This window comes from Arachis hypogaea, chromosome 3 (assembly GCF_003086295.3).
Source record: "Arachis hypogaea cultivar Tifrunner chromosome 3, arahy.Tifrunner.gnm2.J5K5, whole genome shotgun sequence".
Taxonomy (NCBI): domain Eukaryota; kingdom Viridiplantae; phylum Streptophyta; class Magnoliopsida; order Fabales; family Fabaceae; genus Arachis; species Arachis hypogaea.
In genome coordinates this window covers 672,494-683,369 of record NC_092038.1, presented here as the reverse complement: position 1 = coordinate 683,369, position 10,876 = coordinate 672,494, and the positions used below count along the sequence as shown (strand labels likewise).

Here is a 10,876-nt window from a genome sequence, read left to right as displayed (position 1 = left end):
AAATAAAATAGTCTCCTGAAGTGTAGCCTGGACAATAAACAAAGAAACAACCACGAAATGTTTTATGATGGAGTATATAATGCAAGTTGCAAATAAAAATTAATAAAAGATCTGTTCAACCAAATCTGAGTCCAGAATACTTTCTGTGCCAAATTCCAGAAAATAATAGTTTACAACATACTATACAGATGGAATTTCTAAATTATAACCAAATAAATAAATAAAAATAACAAAAATTGTAAGTGAAAAGCAGTGGATTTTAGCTATGTGAAAACCTCTATCTTAGAACATGTGAGTCACTTTTCTTTGCCACGAATAAATTAACATGATACCTGGAGACCAAAAGAAGTTGCTGAAGAGTGACTGAAATTTGTGTTGGGAGGGCTCGTAGGCTTCAACTCTGCATGTACAAGTATGATGGTGAAGATGAGTGGGTCTTAATCCACTCATCACAATCTGGCTTATTCTTGATAAGGCTGTCTTCAACCGATCTGCATCCACAATTGAAGTCATTGCTATTTACAATGCTCATTGTATGTCACTACCAATGTGCAAGTATGTAATACACTATCCACTTACAGTTGAGAGAGTTGCTTGAGCTTTTTCCACTTGAATTAGTGTTTGCTGACAAATATTTCATATATAAAATAGAAAAAATTTCAAACAATTGGCACATCCCTGCATCAATATACTCCAATCAGGAAAAAACATTAGAGAAAAATAATAGATAAGTATCAAGTTTATGTGTAAGTTTAGAGGAAGGGAGGAGGTGGAGGTAAAGTGGTGCAAACTAAAGCCCTTAAAGATCACATTTATTATTCTAATTCTGCATAAGCCTTGCTATTTATCCATAGACCTGAATGTTCAAGAATAGAAATCAGTTAAATACTTGTAAAACATAAATATGGAGGCCAAAAATAGTTTTCTAGTCAAGAATGCAAAATCACCTAAAAGACACAAAGAAGATCCAGTTTGTGTAGTATTATCTTCATCATTACCATGAGAAGAGGAACTCTTCGATGGGGTTTAGAATGACGACTTGGCAATTGACTGTCTTCATCAATAAAGTCAGCAAGAAGATCCTCATTTTCATCTTCTGAAACAGAATTGCCACCATTCATCTTGTTGGAATCATTCTTTCCAGGTGACTCTTTATCACCGTTAAAGTTGTTATTTGAACCTCCCTCAAGTTACTATGTATTGATCCATTGATTGGGATAACCATGACCTTCTCTAGAGGCTGATAACTTATGCAAAAAAGGGTTTCCACCTTTAACCCAATTAGAGAACCCACTCCTTCTAGCACTGGTGTGAACCATGTTCATTGATTTGTCAGACTGGATTGCACCGGAATTAAGTGATTTACCACCAGATAAAGAAATTAGCGGTGCACCATCACCAGTAAGTCCAGCAAAGCTGACTAGTTGCACTGTATCTGGGGGTAATTTTAGCCAAGTCTCTTTATCTAAAACCATTTTTAGTGCCTAAAAAGAAAAAGTAACAAAACAAATTTAATCATAAATATAACAATGGAAACATTATAGCATCATTTGATCCATGTAGCCAACTCCACCTAGTGCTATAAGACTGTTATTGTATATATGGTAACGGAGACATGCACATCCATGAGGCACAGAACTGGGCAATTCAACAAGCCTGAGAGATTTAACAACTTTAGAGCCAATTAATTAGCATTGCCAGATTGAGTACCTCAACAAAAAGTAGAATTAATTAATTTTATAGCAAGTGACAAGTTATTTACTTTGCAATAGCTTTATCAAACTAGCAAATGTTCATGATTCTCCACACAATTATAGCACAAGAATTTATAGGATGAGCATTCTGGTATTTTAAGAATACATTACAGAAAACCAGCAGCGCTACAGATCGTGGAACAAAATGTAAGGTCACCATTTTTAGATTGAGAAATACAAAAATCTCTGTAATTTTGGTTATATCACAATTAAATTCATTAGAATACTGAACCAAAAAAAGATGTGCCAGAATGATGTTAACATAATCATCTTCAAAGTTGCAACATCACCCACTTAGAGATTACATATGATGCTAGAAAGCATATGAAACAGGAGACTTCATATGATACTGTACCTGCACTTTACATATCATACAAGGCTCTAAGGCACTGTATGAGACATTGCAATCAATATAATGTGAGTCTAGCATCCATGTAGAATGAAAAGGGATAGGGTTACTTACATGCACATTTTGTCGATGAAAAGCATTGAAATAGTTTTCACAAACGACCTTCAACTTCTGCCTGAACTCAACTGCTTCAACTCCACAAAAGGCTTCCCCAGCCAAAATGAAAACACTTAGATCTTCATAATTTCTCAAGAATTGGTGAATACTTGCAGAACATGCTGCAGGAGAAGAAAGTAAGACTGACATACGACTTGCAGTGAGATGCCACAAATTCTTGCGACCTCTTTGAAGGGTTTGTGAAACAAATGCTGTAGCTTCTTTGCGAAGATGGTACCATGGGGATTCACTGCTTGATGCCACAATATCCTCCTTACTAGCCTCATTTATGGGATCATGAGAATCAATGTATGATGGTCCAGTAGCTTCACTGTTTGTTGCAGGTTCCTCCCTACAATTGCTGCGGCTTCTTTCATCTGAATCAACTTCCTGGGCCATAGTTGAAGTTTGTGCTGCTGACTCCTGATATTAATATTGACCATATGCATTAAACTAAATAGCATGTATCGAACAACTATAGACGCTTTAATCATGAATTTACACGACACAGATAACTTGCTTCCCAATCTCAAGCAAATGATGGATGCATAAACTGAAATTTTTTGAGTTGAGAAAAGAATAGTCTGTCAGAGAATGATGATTTGCTCAACTCATCAAAACCAAATCAAGAAGTTATCCAACTCATATGTTGAATAAGATATTAAGATCATTTCTTAATCTTGACTGGATCATAGAACAAGAGAGTACATCCAAGAATGATCTTTTGCCTCCAAACATCTCAGAAATTTGAAAACATAAATAAACGCCAAATTTGACAAAAATTTACACATACATATTTGATAGCTTAAAGTAGAATACAAAAAAAACACAACAAATGGGGAAAATGTGTTTACTTCTAACGAACAAATAGATTTACCTTTCTCTCCAGCTGAAAATCCATAATTTCATGGTATGAACGCATAATGTCAAATAGTACAGCCAATGTTCTTAACAAGCATTGCCTAAATTTAGACTCAGGTATTTGAAGGCATAGGTCGCTGTAAGTGAGCCTGGAATTGAAAAACTAGCATATCAGTCAATCTAATGTAATATGAACCAAAGAGCGATTAAGAAGGCAGTAAATGAGAAATGTACCTACTATTTTGGGAAGCATCCTCCTCATCCTGCAAAAAATACTGATTAAATGAGTCTTAAAGGACCAAAATATGTAAACTAAGAGCAACACCGGTAAGCTTCAGCAACCAAAATGTCAACAATTCCACACTAAATTTAATTCACTTGTCAAGTGGGAAAATATGCTATTAAAATATCATGCTTCCTAAACAATTGCTTAATACAGATTATCTAGAAAGAAAATAGGCAAGAAAACATGCTTGCATACCTCGAGCACAATAGCCTTCAATACAGTGTGTGTTTCTGATATAACTTCTTGCATGAAGAAACTCTGTATCTTTTCAGCAAGACCAGCAGTATCCCCTATCAATGCATATGCATCTATTACCTGTATCACATCTAAGTGTTATTTCATTTACAATATGTTTCCAATAGCCTAATTGCGAATCACCGCATAACATAAAAGGTAAATGGGAGAGCATTGAAACACGTCGAGTGCTGGTGGAGAGAGAGAGAGAGAGAGAGGAGAGAGAGAGAGTTGAAACTCACTGTTATATAGCCATTTTCCTTGAATTGCTGACATACCCCCAATAAGAGAGCATCCAGCATCTGTAAAGTTTTTCCCAGCCAAACCTACATCGATAAGAAGATGAAGAATTACAGTCAAGTACACAAATAGTAAACAATGTCACAAGGAATATGTAAAGCTACATAAGTAAATGTGATTTATCCAATTACACAAATTCTACCAAATAAGGAGAATCTCAAGGACAAATCACTGCTCAATTTATCTTTGCTAAATTCTTCCTAATAGTCATTTAAAATTCACCTCCACACCCCGGCTCATCTCTTGTATTACTGAAAGCTCTGACAAACTATCCAAGAGTTGCAAATACTCAGAGAGGACTTGAAATGCCTACATAATAATCAAATATAAAAAAAATAAACAACAGAGACATTGGATAAAGTCCATGAAACTAAGAAACAAACATTTGATCTAAGTTGGGACTAATTATATGCAATCTCCATATTAAAACGTATATAAGAGCCTACTTTGCAGTAATTTCCTTCTTCCGCAAGAGATTCAAGTGTCGCTTGCATGTCCAACGCACGTTGAAGCTCACTCAAGATTGGAAGAACGTCCTATAAGGAAAATCATGCGTTCAAGAAGTTGTCACCATATATTATATGAATGCATGGACATACCCCAACCCAAACCCCCCCCCCCCCTCTTTTCTCCCACAAGAAAAAGGTGTCCTTGGCTAAATTACATTTATTTCCCCACAATCAATTCATGAATAACATGAAAATCAGTTTCGACAGTACATCATAGAACAGTGTCATGAAAATAGGGAAAATTTAAGCACAAGCATTTTATAAAAGCCTCTACAGAGTATGTACAAAAGAGAGAAATATACCAGAAGTGCTTGTTTCTTTTTTGAATGTGAATTCACAATGAGATCCCTTGAAACCTCATTCATAGATGAGGTCAAATGTCTTCTTCCATTCTGCAAACCATTAAAAAAATAGAGTAAAGGACATATAGAGCATTAGAGCAACAGCAATATTTGCTGACACCATCATGATACTTACCATGCATATGACATTTGCAATTCTCAAGTCTTTTTCTAATTCTCTGACCAAATCCATCCCCTTCACTGACCAAAAGTAAGTATCAGCTTCTTAGCCAAAAAAATCATAATAAACAAAATCATCCAAAGACGGAACTAGCATTGCTTGCACCCAACTTCAAAATTTGTCAATGAACTTAGACAAAGAATGTTGATTATTTAAACCAGAAATGATATGCCATACTTCCAAATATATTAACTCATTAATTATAGAAATAGGATTCAAACATTATCTGGTCAACCAACAAGCTATTGACTTATTTATACAAGAATCTATCCAATACCCAGGAAAATCAACAACCAATAACCCCAAAATAAGCAAATGTGAGTGTACAACAGAAAAGAAATGCAAAACAATATTTATGTCATGCATGGTTGATGTACTGCAAGTCTGTAACTTGCACATAGAAGGTGACCAAATTCTCTAAATTCAACTCGAGTCTTGATCTTACCCATTACTTCATGATGCTGCATAACATGCCGAGATAATCGTTCTGCTACTCTGTCCAGTTGTGCTAATCTAAGGGCAGCCTATATGAAAGAGGTCAAAGCACCTTGTTAGGGAAATTCATAACATGTAATGGAACTAACTCAATGGACTAACAAGAATCACACAGAGAATAATAACAATAATCATGATAGTGAAACCAAACTAAGAAAAACCGCAATGCTCATTGGAATATGTTCTTAACAGGGGGTCAAAGGGAAACATGAAACAGTAATTTCCCGCAAGCTGATAATCATATGATGGATGCCTTGATTTTTTGTTGAACAGAAGAATGACTTAGCACAAAACATAGAACGATTCCCCCCTTAAAGATAAGAAAGAGTTAAGCATACCCCACAACAGCAGGATTGGAAAACATGAACTATACCTGTTTTTCTAAATATGTAAGCTCATCATCTTCAGCTGGAGTGTGCTCTAGAACATGCTTAATTGGGTCAAAATCCTGCATAGAAGTTTATATAAAATATTTTAGTGGAAATTTGCACAAAACCCACTCACCTTGTAGTGATGATATACAAATGCAGGTAAATTTTGAATAATCCAATCTCAATGTAGTACAAACATGAGAATAAACAATTATATAGCCTTTTTACCCCCCCCCCCCCAATATTTTTAGCATTATTTAATGTCATTGAATTTTTCAGTTTTCTCTAACAATGTTTCAAAAAAAATTAGAGGCAACACTACTAAGAATGATTTATTGTTCCCTAATAGTTTGTAGATAGACATGGTTTAGACGCTATGGAATTGCTTGACCATTTAATAGTGAGGCAAGGCTCAGTTGTTACCTCATCAGTAATTCAGTATATATGTTAAGTATAAAGCTTATATAAATAGCAGTATGTCATCATGTCAACAGGAGAAGTTATAAGCAAAGGTAAAGATGGTGAGAGAAAGACAAGGTTTTGCAAATAAGCCGTGAATCAAAAGAAATAAATTCTCAAACAGAAATTATAAATGGATATGGATTCACATTGTCAGAAGCTTGGTTCTAAGTAGGACTATCATATATTAGTGAGGGATAAGTTTGCAAGTACCAATTTTTACCAATTTTTCTAACATGAAGTGTAATATCATTAGGTTAAAGCTACAACAAAACTAATTCTTACAAAGAAGAATGACGTGCTCTAAATTCTAGAGTTCACAACCATGTCAAGTTTTCTTGAAACAGATAAATACTCAGAAATTCCTACAAGTTTTTTTTATAATTGTACAATCTTCCAATAAACATGGACATATTTAATAGTTCTCTTCTGATTAAGCAACATGAACTCCATATAACAACAGTTTCATTGTCACAAGGGAAGTTGCAAGAAAAAATCAATATGAAATTAAAACTAAATAGATACATGCAAGCAGCACCTCCTCATAAAATTCATCCTCTAGTTCCTCCACCACTTGGCTATTTGGTCTGCTACCATATATTGAACTCAGTTCTTCTGAACTTGATGAAAGACAATACCTCTGATGAGGAGGTAATCCTGCAAGAGCACGAGCTACAGCAGCTGCAGCAGCAGCTCGAGCTGGAACCTGTTCAACAAGATTTATAAAACATGAAAACAACAAATCAAAAAAGAAGTCATTCGTTTGAATAACTGAACACTACCAGCAAGAATGCAAATGTGAAAAGCAACATAATTATAGAGAGCATTCACTGCTAGGTTCACTGGTAGGTTTAAGACATTATCAAAATATTAGTAGACCTAAGCTATCCAGAATTCAGAACCATCAACTTTCTGGACAATAGCTCTTCATCCTCACTAAAGAGTCAAACTACTGCAATATTAGAACAAATTTCCTAACAAGTTGCAAGTCAATGTGAGAGCGGATGCAAATGTCATTCCAAATTAGAAGAAGACTCCATGCGTATGCAATGCAACCACGACTTAAATCCATGATCTCATGCACGAAATTTTAAAGTGACTTATAATCAGTACAGCCATAACATCGAAATTAGAATCCCGCAGTTTATTACCAAATTCAAAACTCTGCACTACATACATATAAACACATTAGAAGCAACAGAACTTACGCATCATCACATTCCCAAACTGACAATATCCATAACCAAATCCTCCTCACAGTTCAACAATCCAATCGCACTACATTATCCAAAACCAAAACCAATAAAGCATTACCAAATTCAGCTCCACGTGAATTTCGAGTGACAGAATCGATTACCTCGGGGCGATCGGAGACGGAAGGGATCAAGCCGAGAGACCTAGCGGACCTAACGGAACTCAAGATCTTTTCGCCGACTTTAGAGAGATCCATAGCTCCTCCTCCCTGAGAGAGCAAGAAGAAAGGGAGCAAGAAGAAAACCCTAGAGCTATCGATCCCCTCGCTTACTTCGCCATTATCAGTGTTAAAGCTGCTGGTATTGAGTGTGAACGGATTCCCGAGAACGCTTGCAAAGGGGAAAAGATTCGGCTGCATAATCTAGCTCAACGCCACTCTCATGGTTGTTCACTGGAGAGCGAGTGAGATCTGAGCGGTTAATGGTTTATATACTAGCAGCGAGTGAGAGATAGAAGCTCGATGGAAAAAAAAATAAGTGTGTGTGTGTGTATAGAGTAAGGTGTGGTGGTTGGAACTAGTTACTGATTGTGTGGATGCGAAGGTGGTTGTTACTTGTTTGGCGGTGCTTTGTGCTGAAGAGGAGTGGATTGGAATTTTATTCTGATCGGAGACTGACTTTTTGGAGCGGAGGAATGGGGATTAGAAATCAGAAACTATGAAAAATCATGGCACTATTTTTGTTTTTTTTTTTTTTTTTATCGCCTAGATAATTCACGTCGTCCAGGTGGAATTCAAAAAAGAGTAAAAATTAGCTACGCGGAAACTCTTACCATTTTCGATTTTTCGCTCCTTTTTTCCGGTTTCCCCCTTTTTTATAGTTAATTTTTTATGAACCGGAAGTAATAAAAAATCATAAACCTGCCAATGCATACTAAATCCTATAAAATACTGTAAATAATTTAGTAGGGAGATGTTTGAATTTAGGTTTGAACTTTATCGTTATAATGATATATTGATATTGATTCTTTTAAAATAGTAATTGTAAATTTAATTGTTTTACAAATTTGTATAAATTTTTCTTTTGTAATTTACACTAATATTTTATAAAAGAGAAAATGACATATAAACTTTTAATTTTTTTTGAGACAATTTCATACCTCAATATTAGAAAATATAACACCATCCATTACTATTTAAAAGGCACGACATATGAAGCTTTTTAATTTTTATACAATCTTTTTTACCAAACGTAACAGAGTCAACTTATGCGATGTACAAACTACAAAGTGTCCATGTGTCGTCCATGTGTACGTAATGGGACTGAAATGGCGTCATTTGAAAAATAGTGAGTGTAGCCATTGAATTTAAACATAATACTAAGAATGCCATTTTATACAGTCACACACACAATTATATCAAAGCCTTAGTACATAGAAGAGTGACGTTGTCCGTAAAAAAAAACAATGATTGATCATTGTTGTTCCACTATTGTTGTTCTAGGAAGTAGCTATGATCAAGCTTTGCTGGTATAGCTGTTTTTGTCTTGCACGGTGGTAAGTACATTTTTCTTGAAACTTATTGTATAGTATTTAATATTTGTGCTTTTTGCTAAAAAATATTGCAAATAGGTGATGTGTTTGTTGTTTCAGTTTTTTATCACAGGACTACTTTTCAAAAGCACCCAGGGGTGGGTTAGTTTATCTTCGTAGTCAAATTGAGGGGCAATGTTTTTACCAATGAACTTCGATTTTATCAATTTTGGTGATCTAATCACACTGTTAATTAAACTAAATTATCAATCATAAAGAAGCCTACTGTATGATCCGAAGAGAAATGACATAGAGTTTGAGAGGTGATACAAACATCAATCGAATGGGATCGGCTAAAACGAAAAACAAAAACACTAATGAGTTTTATATATTTTTTTATCATCTTCTTTTATATATTTATTGATCATCCTAATGATGATCAAAAGCTTGCAAAAAGTGTTGATAAAAAAGATGTGGATCCAGTTGAGGTAGAAAATTTAGGTGACTTATCTTCTATTTATGTTAGCTACGAGATTGTAGAGGATAAGCATCCTCCTCCCGTTTATGAAAATAACCATAAGAGTGATGAAGATGGTGATGACAACGGTGATGGTGACAATATCATTAAACTGTCAAAAGAAAGATGAAAGAAGAATCACTATCTTTTAGGAAAAAGAATAAGTCAAAGAAAAAGCTAAAAAATTAGTCTACGCAAGTGTCTAAAAAGAAGAAATTTAATGCAAGAAGAGGAGGTTATAGTAGAAAAGGGTCATCAAAGTTGAATAGTTCTGCTGATCAGCATAATACAAATGATTCGAGAGAGGAGGATTTGAATTTGGAACAATATTTGCTACAATTGAGAGGTTCAAAGAGGTTGTTAAAGATTTATTTATTGTTGAAGAGAGAGAATTATTTTGGATAAAGAATGACAAGAAAAATGGTGAAAATTGGGGACAAGGATAAAGAGTGTTATTGGGGCTCCTCATTTGTCTTACAATAAGGTATTGCAGTGCTTCTAAGTTAAAACATATAAGATTGAGCACATTTGTACATGACACTTATAAAGCAATATAGCTGATCAACACTTGATCAACAAAAAAATGGAGAAAAAGATGACCATCCATCTACACATGACTACTTATGAGGCCATAGATTTTATGAGAAAATAGTTTGACCTAACTATATATCTAAAGATGGTTTATAAAGATGTAAAAGAGGTAAGAGAGATGATCATTGGTAATGAGAAAGAACAATACAAAAAGTTAAGGAACTACTTGTCAGAGATCAGAAATAATTCAAGATCTACTACACAGTTAGAGGTAATTCTAATACCATAGTCACTCATTTTTGACAAAAATGTATGTTTCGATGCTTGCAAACTTGGGTTTTATTCATAATTTTATGTGTTTATATTTTAATCTATTTTATTAGATAATTTTATTAGGTATGTTGAAAGAATTTACTAATTGATTTAAAGACAAAGTCTTCGTAGATTTGAGTAAGGGTTTATTATTGGCTAATGAGTTGCTGTATGTACAAAATGCGATTCAAACTCCAGACATTTATTTAAACAGACGAGTGAATTAATCAATCTACCAATCCAAATTGGTTTAATGAAAATTTGTTAATTGGACTATTAAATCCATTTTTACTCATTTACATTTACAAACAAAGGCCGAAACTCATCTTTGTCTAACATAATAAAGCCCACGACCTCCATTGAATGCACCAAGCACCATGCACCAAATTTAGAAGGGAGCCTGAGGAGGTGTGTGCTGGTTTATTTGTGGGCTTAGGCCCTGTCCACGAAATGACCCAAAAAAAACACGAAAGGGAGCATGACTGCATGAGGGATT

At 34.7% G+C, this 10,876-nt stretch overlaps 1 pseudogene; it reads right to left on the bottom strand.

The window, feature by feature from the left end:
• Positions 1 to 815: 815 nt before the first annotated feature.
• LOC112792803 (uncharacterized) lies at positions 816 to 8,336 on the bottom strand (annotated as a pseudogene).
• Between the last annotated feature and the right edge of the window lie 2,540 nt (positions 8,337 to 10,876).